General features: G+C 62.9%; 1 protein-coding gene across 1 annotated transcript in view; it reads right to left on the bottom strand.

Annotated features, from left to right (window-relative positions):
* Positions 1-12,113, bottom strand: part of DMBT1 (deleted in malignant brain tumors 1) — a 256,667-nt gene that overhangs the window by 150,040 nt on the left and 94,514 nt on the right. The gene's annotated exons all lie outside the window — the stretch shown is intronic.

Genomic DNA, 12,113 nt, shown 5'->3' on the forward strand with positions numbered 1-12,113 from the left:
TGACCCATTCTGATATTGAGAGTCTATACAGATTTCTAGACTTTTCCATGCGTTCCTAATGCCCCATCCCCAAGGCCCTCATTGGCTCATTCCAACATTGGCCACCGGCCATCTCTCACCTCCCCTGCTCCCTCCCACTCTCTCTGTCCTTCACAAAAAACCTCTGTGCTCTCAGGGTGTCCCCTCTGCGTCACTATCTTGGAGCCCCCAGGTGACACCATCCCCAAAGAGGGGAGGTGCTTACCAACCCCCACACCCAGGGACTAGCTGCCCTGGAAGGAATCCCCAGACACCCTGCAGGTGGCAGTGAGCAGGCTCCGGGGGCACAAGGCCAGGATCCTCTCTGTGCTCAGGAAGCTTCCTCTTGTGCATGAACACGGAGCTCAAGCCCTTTTGAGCCAGTTCCAGGCACTGCCTTCAGGATGCTGGGCACATGGACCCACCAAGCTGACGTTTAGCCTGAGCAGGTGACCTAGCACCTGGGTGCCTGCTGCCCTGAGTCACTCTAGTGCCTGGGGGACAGTACGAGGCTCAGGAAAGGCCCTGGCGTGGGGAGTGGGCGTGTTCTCAGCAGCATAAGAACAGAAAGACCACCAGGGATGGTAGCGACGCACCTGAGCAGATGACACCTGCGTCCTCTCCGTGGTTGCAGTTGTGGGAGTTCTAGCCCCTGTGCGGGAGGCTCCACAGGTAGCCCACGTTGTCTAGCATTATTGGGCCTGAGCCACCACCTGCTTCAGCACCCCTCACCTCCGCCCGAGTTCTCCCAAGGGAGAGGCAGCCCCAGGGCACACTCAGTGTCATGCCCGCAGGGCGGGCTCCAGGGAACATTCCTTCTTACCTGTCCCGGGGGGACTCCTGAGGACGGTGGTGGCAGCAGCCTCCGCGACAGGGGCTGGAGGGGGAGAAGCAGAAACGGAGTCAGGTCTCCTCTGAGGGGAACCGCGGAAGGAACGGGACTTGAGCTGCGTTCTCATCGGGGTTTGCCTTCCTGTGTGACTTTGCAAAAGTCAACAAACCGACTCAGCCTCCCGTTCTTTCACTTTAGAAGGCGATTTGGCCCTGGCTGGTGTGGCTCCGTGGATAGAGCTCTGGCCTATGGGCTGAAGGGTCCCAGATTCAACTCCTGATCAGGGCACATGCCCAGGTTGTGGGCCCGATCCCCAGTAGGGGGTATGCAGGAGGAAGCTGACCCATGATTCCCTCTCCTCATTGATGTTTCTGTCTCTCTCTCCCTCTCCCTTCCTGTCTGAAATCAATAAAAATGTATTTTTAAAAAATAAAAGAAGACACCATTAAAAAAAAAACAAAAAGGAGAGCTGGGATTTGAACCCAGGCTTGTCTGGCCCCAAAGGTGCGCCTTTGCCCCCCACACAGGGCCGCGGGCACGCGGGGCGGTGGCGGGAGGAGGGCGTCCCGGGCTGTGCTCACGGCCTGTCTGGCGGCCAGCGTCTAGGTGGCGTGCACACCGTGGCCTCCAGAAGGTTCCTGACGCACAAGCAGGAGGAGGAGCGGAAGATGCTCCGGGAGCTGCAGCTGCGGTCGCCGGACTACAAGCAGGTGCTGGAGTACAGGCAGCAGTTCCCCCCGACCTTCGCCCCCTGCGGGCTCCTGAAGAAGATCTGGACGGCCAAGGGGACGGTGTCCCCGGAGGATCTCCGGGTGCCGCCGCGCGAGAGGCAGGGCATCTGCAGGCACGTGGAGCGCATGCAGTTCGCGCGGGCGCTGAGGACCCGGCCGCTGCCCGCCATCCAGAGGGCTGGGTCCCCCGGCGGCCCCCCCGCGGCCGGAGGCGAGGACGCGGTGGCCGGCCAGGCCCACGGGGATGCCGCGCCCGGGGAGAGCGAGGACACCACCGCAAAAAGACAAGAGATCAAAATGAGTGTCATTTTCAAGCCCAAAGAGCCCCCCAAACTGCTCCCCCGCCAGCCCAGCGAGCTGAGGCCGTTCTTTGCCACCAAGAAAGCGGAGCGGTCCATCGCCGGCTTCACCAACCGCAGCCTCTTTCGCTTGGCGGACTTCCCGGGGGACCTCTTGCTCATGAACCAGGACTTCATCTCGCGAGGCCTCCACCCCAGCGACATGGCCCAGGCCAGCCACCGCCCCCAGCAGGAGGGTGCCTGGAGAGAGCCCCCGGGCAGGACTGCGTCTCACCAGCATTAAAGCTTTATTGATTCCCCTCGGGGCACCCAGTGTCCAGGCCGCACTGTTCTCGCAGCTCTGCCTGTCCAGGAGCCTCCCCGCCCTGTCTTCTTGGGGGACCCATCTCCTGGGGGCGGGGGGGACCCTCAACCTAAGACCCACCTGCTAAGGCTTCCTGGTTTCAGGCCGCTCCTGGCTCCGGCTCCCACCTCCTGCCCCGGGCCCGTATCAGCTGAAACAAATCACCCCGAAAAGTAGCGGCTTAAAACAGGGGTTGTTAATTTAGCTTGTCGTTCTGGGTCAGCGATGCAGGCTGGGCTCGGCCGGGCGGTCCTCCTGGTTTCTGCTGGGCGCCCGGGGCTGCAGTCAGCTCCTTATGGGGTTGACAGCGATCAGCTGGGCCGATGGGAGTGCCGGGGCCAGGTGGCCCCCCAGCAGGCTGGCAGGCGTGTTCACAGACCGTGGCCGGATCCGAGAGAGCAAATGGAAGTGTGCAAGGTGCCTTGAAGTCAAGATTGAACTGGCAGGCGCCACGGTGCCACAGCCTGGCAGCCAGAACACGACCAGGGCCAGTCCCGGGGGGGTGGGGGGGGGCGGCCAGGGGGCTTCCCCTCCCTCTCTCTGTTTCTATTTTTTAAAAAATATTTTTACTGATTTCAGAGAGGAAGGGAGAGGGAGGGAGAGATAGGAACATCAGTGATGAGAGAGAATCACTGATCGGCTGCCTCCTGCACGCCCCACACTGGGGATGAGCCCACAACCCGGGCCTGTGCCCTGACGGGGAATCGAACCCTGACCTCCTGGTTCATAGGTTGACGCTCAGCTACTGAGCCATGTCAGCCGTAATTTATTGATTTGAGAGAGAGAGAGAGGAAGAGAAAGAAGGAGAGAGGAACATGGACCCATTGCTCCACCCATGAATGCTCTGATTGGTTAATTCCTGACCAGGAGGGACCACAGACCCCGGTGTATCCTGTGTCGCTCCAACCAACTGAGCCGACCGGCCACGTGGACATCATGTCTTCGTGGGAGAAATGGCGTCACACTGCCAAGGGGTGGACACAGGGAGGCGGGTCAGGGTCCCGGTCACCACAGTCGCTCAGAGCCTGGAGCCGGGCCGCCTCCGCCCAGAGGGGCCCCTTCTCCCCTGAAATCACAGACCCGCCTGCCCTCACGGGGAGGACGCAGGCGAAGCTGGGCACCCGAGTCAGCTTCAGAGGAAGCCAGTGGCTCGTGCTGGCGCTGCTGGCGTGCTGGCGCTGCTGCTCAGGGCTCCTTGGGCTCAGGGGCTGGGGAGGGGGGGGGGGGGGCGTGCGCATTCCCAGGGCAGGATGGGAAACCGGGGGTCCTGACCTCCTCACCCAGTAGCCCCGGGCTGGCTTCTTGTTTCCTCCCAGGTCCTGGGACCACCTGTCCGTCCATTCCTCCATGGAGCCACGTGCAGGCCAGGCCGGCCGAGCCCTTGCACCAGGCCCGCGGGGCCCAGTCGGGGGCGTGCGCCCTCAGCCCCGAGGCCCCCAAGGCCCCCAGCGCCCCCCAGCCCCCAGCCCACAGCCTCCCAGCCCCCCAAGCCCAGGCTGGAGACAACGTGAGACCCAGAGGAGACAGCGCCCTGGCCAGGCAGAGGCGCCCGTGTTGCTGTGATGTTGGCACATTTATGCTCAGAGGGGAGCGTCCATCCCCATGGGGGCCGGCCCGCTCAGCAATTGCCAGGCTCCCCGTGGCTGCTCCTGGGGGCGCGGCTCCTGGGGGCGGGGAGACCCTCGGGGACACTGTGTGGGTCACAGGGCCGGCTGCTCTCCTCTCTCGGCCTCTGATTGCTTTTTATTTTGAAATTTTGTCTTTTGGGGTTTTGCCTCCTTTTTAAATAGATTTTTATTGTTGATAGTCTTACCGATGGCTCCCAGCTCCCCTCCCCCTCGCCCCAGGCCCCTCCCCTGATGGCCGTGCCATGGCTCTGCCTATAGGCCTATGAGTTCTTTGGTTTATCTCTTCTCTCCCCCATCCCCACACATCGAGGTGCCAGTCTGTTCCGTGCTGGTCCCGACTCCAGGAATGATGGTGGCGCCCGCACGCTGGCCTTTCTCTCCCCATTTCCTGCTTTGGGGAGAACCACCACCCACCAGCACACCGTCTCCATCCCCCAGAAGGTTCTGGAAGCCCGGAACCCCCTCCCCCTCCTTCTCTCAATCTGCAGGGATCCTGGGGGGGCGGGGGAGTCCCCACAGTGACCAGACCAACACTTGCTGTGAAAATGCCCTTTATTCAGCTGGTCCCCGACCTGGCAGGGCAGCTGCAGCCTGACAGTGGGTTCTAGAAGGCCAGGAAGGCTGCCCCTGGGAAAGGCTCGAGGCTGGAGGTGTGGCTCAGGGCTGCCTGAGGGTCCCGGACACGCGCCTGCCTGCCCCTCAGTCCAGTGCCCAGCCCGGTGTTAGGAAAACCGGCCCCTGACTTCCCTCCTCCACCCCAGCCCCACCCGGTGCCCGGCAGAGCAGGCAGAGACTGTGGGCACGAGGCTCGGGCACCCGCTGCATCCTGTCCCCTCGGGTCCAGGCCCTGGGGTGGGAACCCCGCCCTGTGCATTCTGAGGTCACACTGCAGTGGCCGAGGCCGGGGGAGGGAGAGGGGGTGCTCCCGTGTGACCCCACGAGGTGGCAGCGGTGCCGTGGCTCCGGCTGTGGCCGCGGGTGGGGACGGAGAGGAGTTCGGTCAGGACGAGTTGGCGGACACAGAGGACACAGGTGGGGCGATGCCCTCAGAGCTGCTTGTCTGGTGGGAGGAAGAAGAGTGAGAGCTGGGAGTGCCCAGGAGGAAACTGAGGCCAGTCGGAAGGGCGGCCGAGGGTGGGTGGGGGAGTCGCTGTGTCCTGTGGGCCCGGGAGCCAGGGGAGGGTTTTGGGGTTCAATGTGGCTGGAGGCGCCCAGTGGACGGGGTGGGGGAGCAGGAACATTGCAGCCCAGTGGGGAAATGGGTACATGGGTCCCAGGCCAGGGGAACCCGGGCCCCAGCGACTGGGGCGCCCGTGGGAAGAGGGGGAAGAGAGGAGCAGGCAGGGTCCCTGTCGGCCTCAGACACCCACCCCCTGCCCTGCTGCCCTGGGGGTGCCCTGCCCTGTGCTCTCTGGCCACAGGGTAAGCTTTCTGGGGTGAGGGGGGCTTCAATCTGTTTTTCTTTTTCTTTTCATTATTTTTTAAAAATATGTTTTTATTGATTTCAGAGAGGAAGGGAGAGGGAGAGGGAGAGGGAGATAGAAACAACAATGATGAGACAGAATCATGGACCAGCTGCCTCCTGCTTGCCCCCCCGCTGCGGACCGAGCCTGCAACCCAGGCCTGTGCCCTGACCGGGAATCGAACCCTGATCTCCTGTTCACAGGTCCGCACTCAAGCCCTGAGCCACGCCGGCCGGGCTTGATCTGCGTTTAGTTCTCTGACTCCTGGCGCCCGGGAGGCCTCCAGGAGGTGGGCGTGGAGTGAATGGATGAGGAAGGACAGAGCCTAGAATGGGCCGCACCTGGGGACAGCCTGAGCGCGGACACGGGGACAGAGAGCGGCCAGCGGTGTGTGACCTGCGCCCGAGGGGACACAGGCCCCTGACAGCTACGCTCCCCACACCTGCCTCGCGGCCATGCCTGGACACTACTTCTTTCCTCGGGACTGCGGGGGGTTAAGGAGGACAGGAGTGACCATGTGGTCATTGATGTGTTAATATCGGTGACGACAATGATAGTAACAAAAGCCACCACAATCCCCTCACAGTCCTGACAGGCAGGTGGGGGGCGGGCAGTTGTGTCTGACAGAGGAGGAGTGAGGCTCCGGGGGTGAGAACCCAGAGGTGAGAGGTCAGGTGTGTCTGGGTCCCAGGTCCGGACTCCCTAGGCCGGGGCTGGGGGCCGTGCCGCCTGCAGGCCGCCTGAGGCCCGAGAATCACAGGCTCTGGCCCTCCCTGGGCCTCAGGGTGAGTTCACAAGAGGTTTGTCCAGATGGAGCCACTCTTTGGCCCCTTCAGTGTGGCCACAAAGTTTCAATCGCACTGCACGTGGTATTTTGTGGAAGAGCCACACTCAAGGGGCCACAGTTTGCCGACCACTGGGATAGAGCACCCGCCTTCAGATTGAAGGGTCCCGGGTTCAATTCCGGTCAAGGGCACATGCCCAGGTTGCAGGCTTGATCCTCAGTGTGTGGCGTGCAGGAGGCAGCCGGTCAATGATTCTCTCTCATCATTGATGTTTCTCTCTCCCCCTCTCCCTTCCTCTTGAAATCAATAAAAATGTATCTTTTAAAAAACTTCCAAATGGCCCTTGGCAGAATGAAGGGTCCCCCCACCAGCCCACAGCTTAGGCCAGGCCCCACATGCGTCCCTCATAGCCCAGGGGCCCTGTGAGGAGGGCGGCCGAAGGGCTAGTTGCACTCTGCACTGCCCGGCAGCCCGGCTGCCCGATACGCAGTCCATGCCCACTGCATGGTGCAGCCTGACCCCAACAGCAATGTCCACGACCTCCCGCATCCCCCGGATCCCGGCTGAGCCCTGGCGGGTGGCGGGGGTGGGAAGGGGGATGCGTCAAGGGCGACCACCTACCCAGGCTCCTCCTCTCCCAGGCTATGGCGCCTGCAGCCGGATGGGGCCCAGGACCACGTCCACCTTGTCCTGGAAGGAGCCCAGGTCCCGCTTGGGCCTGGGCTGGCAGCCGCCGCGGCAGCGGGAGGCGGGGTCGTGGGCCCTGCACACGAGAACCTTGCAGTGCAGGTACACGGCGGGGAGGCGGTGCAGGAAGTGGAAGGAGCGGAACTTGAAGCGGGCGAGGCTGGGTGCCGGGGCCGGGAGGGCCTGGTAGGTGTCGTCCCTCACGCACCTGCAAGGAGAGAGCAGAGCGGCGCCATCAGCGCCAGGGCCTCGGCCGCCCCCACCAGGATCCACTGGGCATGGGACCCATGCCCCCTACAGCACCCCCAAAACTCCTCAACCCCCCCTTCCTGCCCCCTTCCCCCCCCCCCCGGCCCCGCGTCTGCCCTGGAGCGTGGTTGGAACCAGGACTGTGAGAACGTCCATTCTCAGCTGATTTGGGGTGACATTGGATGCCCTTGGCCAGGCCCACTGAGAACCCCCCTCCCCGCTGCGCATTCTCTCTGCCCAAACCCCACCTATGCTCTCACTCATCCCCCAGCAGCCCCTGATGTGGGCGTCCCCCTGCTCACTTGGTGGGTGGAGACACAGGCTCAGGAAGCCACTGCCCCCAGAAGGTGCAGCTGGCATCTGGCATCTCATCTCCGTCTGCTCCCAGATGAAAGCTTTCCCGCCACACCCACGTCCTCGACGCCAGGGCTTGCCTGGAGCTCCTCACTGGGCCTCATCCCATTGACAGGCCACCAGCTTGGTGGCCACCAGGGAGCCATTCTGCACGTCAGGCGCCCCCTCCCTGGGCGTTAACCAGAGGGGCACCCAGACGGGCTCAGCTGAGCTCCCAGGACCCAAGGCCTTGGCTCGCTTGGTAGGACACGCTTACCCGCTCCGGATGAGGTCGTAGGTCACAGAGGGCACGTCCTCAGAGGACGGTGACGCCACGCAGGTGTCCACGAACAGGGCCATGGAGGCGTCGGTGCGGCGGATGTCTGCCTGAACGTACAGGTCCTGGTTCAAGCGCACGTAGTAGGGGTGCGTGGTCACGGGGTATGCGAACGAGGACGACGTGTAGAAGGACATGTTGACGGCGAAGTTGCCGTACTGCACTTCCTCGACCTCGGCGTTGTCGTTGGCCACGTACATGAGGTCCACCCAGGTGTCCCGCAGCATCCGGCAGCTCACGTGGAGGTGCAGGCTCGGCCGCCTCTGGATGAGGCCGCCCGCGACGGGGACGGCTGCTTGGAGGGTGTTGGAGTAGGTGATGGTGTCGTTATCCAGCTGGAGGGGGCAGGAGAGGGCGTCAGACACACGGCCCTGAGAGGGGATCTCGCTGCTGGTCTTGTTAGAGTCAGAAGTGACTCAACGCGCTTCACAACCCTCCCAGGCCCGGCCGGCGTGGCTTCAGGCCCCACAAAGCTCTGGCGGCGGCCGTGGCCGCGACAGTGGACGTGCTGGGCAGCCTGCTGGGCGCCCTCCGCCTGGACAGTGGGGAGACCGCCTGCCGCCGCCTCCCTGTGGTTGGAAGTGGGAGGGACACGGATGCCTTCACCCCAATCACGTTCTGCTTCTACAGACACAATCCGTCCCCTGCGCCCCAGAATACAGGTCACGCCGGGACGTCGCCGGCAGGAAGCGGGCTCGGGGAGGGCGCAGGAAGGCCGCTCACCTGCTGGGTGGTGCCGCAGCCCGCGTAGGGGATGGTGAAGGTCACCTGGCTCGCCGTGACCTGGGCCTTACACTGCTGCACGTCGTGCCAGTGGGGGATGACCAGGTCGCTGGCCGAGTAGCCCAGGGACTGCAGGTAGCTCCTGCTCACGTTGGCCTGCATCCGGTCCGGCAGGCAGAGCAGCTCTGGGGGCCGAGGGCGGCTGGGTCAGTGCGCGCCCCAAACCCACCGGGGGGTCCCCCCCACCCTGCCCCGTGCACACGATCGAGGGGCTGACAAAGTTGGTCCACATTAGGGTATTTTCACACAACCCCTCTCCCCCAGCTGCCCTATGTACACAGATGGAGAAATGGAGACCGGCCCTGGCCGGTGTGGCCAGGGGGTAGAGCGTCAGCCCATGGACTGAGAGTTACGGGTTGGAATCCAGTCTAGGGCACGTTCCTCAGTGGCAGGCTTGATCCCCGGCCAGGCAACCAGTCGATGTGTCTCTCTCACACGGATGTTTCTCTCTCTGTCCCTCCCCTCCCTTCCACTCCCTCTAAAAATCAAGGGGAAAGTGTCCTCAGAGGAGGATAATGAAAACAAAGAAAAGAAATGGAGGCCGGATGTGGAAGGAGGAGCTGTCCTGCCAGGTCACCGCGAGCCGCAGAGTAAAGTGACGCTCGGGCGGAATCGTGGGGACGCGGTGAAATAGGGTCCGTGGGCTGTGGAGCCGGCAGGGCTGAGAGTCCTGCGGAAAAACGGCTGGGACAGCACCTGCCCGCCAGCCACAGTCTGTCCGGCCGGCCGGCCGGCCCCTGCACAGCTCCACTCCTGGCCACCAGCCTCTGCTGGGCCTGGAGCAGCAACCAGGGCCTCCAGGCGGCAGCCATACGTGCCAGGTCTCAGGACACGGTCACGGTGCCCCTCACTCTACTGGTCACAGGCCTCCGACCAGGGCCACTTCTGCCCTGGGAACGGCGTCCACCGGTCTCTTCCGGCAGCAGATCCGGAACGCGGACCTGCCGGCGGCTCTGGTCTGCTGTCCCGCCAATGTGGGTGCGGGGGGGGGGGCAGGGGGGGACAGGCACCCCGCCCCGAGAGCCTGGGACTTACTGGTGCTGTGGTTGGAGGGACGGGAGTAGTATTCGGCCTGGAACCCGCTGCGGGTGATGCTGCCGTCGCTGACGAAGCGGATGGACATGAAGTTGGAGGACGACGTGAAGGAGTCCCTTGAGCCGTGGCAGACCCGGGCGATGAGCGGGGAGCGGAGGGCGGGGCCGTCGAACACCTGGATGTAGTCGTAGTTACAGTTGCTCTCCAGCCTGCGGACGCGGGGCACAGGGTATGGGCTCCATCCACTTAACAAAGGCTTTGCTGTTCTTTTGCTATCCTCCCCTGAGGGCACTTCCCCATTGATTTTTAGAGAGAGAGTGGGGGGGGGGGGAGACAGAGAGAGAGACATCGATGTGACAGAGACAGAGATAGGTGGCCTTCCACACGCGCCCCGGCTGGGGCCAGGGACCGAGCCTGCAACTCAGGCACGTGCCCTTGACCGGGAATCGAACCTGCGCCCCTTCAGTCTGAGGGCTGACACTCTACCCACTGAGACAACCAGGCCAGGGCTTACTCCTCTATTTTTCTAAAATATATTATTGATTTCAGAGAGGAAGAGACAGGGGGAGAGAGATAGACACACAGCAATGATGAGAATCGTGGATCGGCTGCCTCCGGCTCGCCCCCTTCTGGGGATGGAGCCCACAACCGGGAGCGTGCCCTGACTGCGACTCCAGCCCTGACCTCCTGGGTCAGAGGTGGACACTCCCTCCCTGAGCCACGTCGGCCGGCTCATCCCTCTCTTTGGACTGAGTGTCGGGAAAGTCCAGTGACGTCCTGTGGCCACACTGGGCAGTAGGGACCACACAGACCGGAGCCAAGGCCCTGTGTGGCCCCACGGCCGCGGGTGGCCCTGTGCTGGGTCGATGCCAACGGGCAGCCTCTCTCCCAGGGCGCCTGCTCCGGTCCCTCCCTTCCCCACGTCCCCCAGGTCCCCCCGAGGCCCCAAGGCCCCGCGGTCGCCTGCACCCGACTCACTGCACGTCTCTGAAGACGACGGTCACGCGGTGGTTGTTCTGGACCTCGATGTCCCACACGCAGCGGGCGTTGTTGGGGTAGCTCCCGGGGTAGGACGGGCTGGAGAAGCGCCCCGAGGGCCGGGACTGGAAGCCCCCACAGGCCCCCGCGGCTGCCGGGACAGATGAGACGCTGGTGACCCAGAGCACACGGCGCATCACCCGGGCGGGGGGAGTTTTACTTATTTATTATTTTTTTAATCCATTTTCACTGATTTTGAGAAAAAGGGAGAGGGAGTGAGAGATAGAAGCATCCATGATGAGAGAGAATCATGGATCAGCTGCCTCCTGCACACCCCACACTGGGGATGGAGCCCACAACCTGGGCCTGTGTCCTGATGGGAATCGAACCCTGACCTCCTGCTTCATATTCATAGTTCGACACTAATCACTGAACAACGCTGGCCGCGGAAGAGATGGGGATTTGTAAACAATTCCCAAGACAGAAACCCTGCAGGAGGTGGCCCCAGCATGGCCTGACGCTGAGGCCGAGGGACACGCAGGGAAGCCACCGCCTCACCATTCCCACCATCTCTCCCAGCGTCACTGAGGGTCACTGAGGGCAGGGAGCTCAGGGCTTACCAGTTGGCCTGGTGCTGGTGACGGGTGGCTCTGGGGACAGAGAGGAAAGATCATGGTCAGTTTCCTGCCATCCTTGGCTCAGCCGCTGAGCCCATGCTCGCTCCGTGCCAGCCATGTGCCACCTGGGGCCACAGCGAGACGCTGGACACAGGCCGCGCCCGCCGGAGCTCCCAGCCTGAAGGAGGTGGGAGTGGCCGGGGAGAGCTCAATGGGGAAAGGAGACACATGTACTACTTTCAACAATAAAGAATTTAAATACAAACGCACACACACACACATACACACAAACCAGCAGCTACCCAGCTGGCAGGGGCAATGTGGGGAGTGAGTGTGCGTGAGCAGGATGCTGGCTGTGTGCACGCAGGCGGGTGAGGATGCAAGGGGCGGGCTGGGGAGGGTGTGTGTGCAGGTGGAGAAGGGCGGCGCACGTGCGGGCACCTCCGCCATGCACAGGCGCTTCAGGGCCCATAAGCCGCCACCCTGTGCGTGAGGCGGCAGAGCAGGGGCGGTAGGTGATGGGTGCCACCAGCCTGGGAAGAAGATGAAGAGACTGAGGATGTTCCTGCTAATGTTGAAACTCCATGGCCCAGAGTGTGACAGAAGAGAGTCAAGTCTTGTCCTTATTGCAGGACTTGTCAGAGCCTTGACCATCCAGGTCACAGTCCATGGCCAGGGAGCCCCTGGGAGCACTGCAACCATAATTGGCACCGAGTATTTTCATCGAGACACAGAGAGCAGTTGGGGGTTGTGCTCTCGGGTGAAGGAACTCGTTACCAGATGAGCATCTGTAGGGGTTCTACTCGGCCATGTTTCTACAATGGTCACCTTTCAGCACGGGTTGACCTGGATGGTTATTTGCACCTGAAATGCCAGGACCATCCTCTCCCACCACAGCCTCTCCGTGAGCCCCGGAAGTGGCAGGGGCAGGGCTCAGAGGGGCTCCCAGGTTGATCCCAAGGACAGCAGTGTCCTGCGCCCTCAGCACATCACCG

The sequence above is a fragment of the Myotis daubentonii genome, chromosome 13 (genome assembly GCF_963259705.1).
Source record: "Myotis daubentonii chromosome 13, mMyoDau2.1, whole genome shotgun sequence".
NCBI lineage: Eukaryota > Metazoa > Chordata > Mammalia > Chiroptera > Vespertilionidae > Myotis > Myotis daubentonii.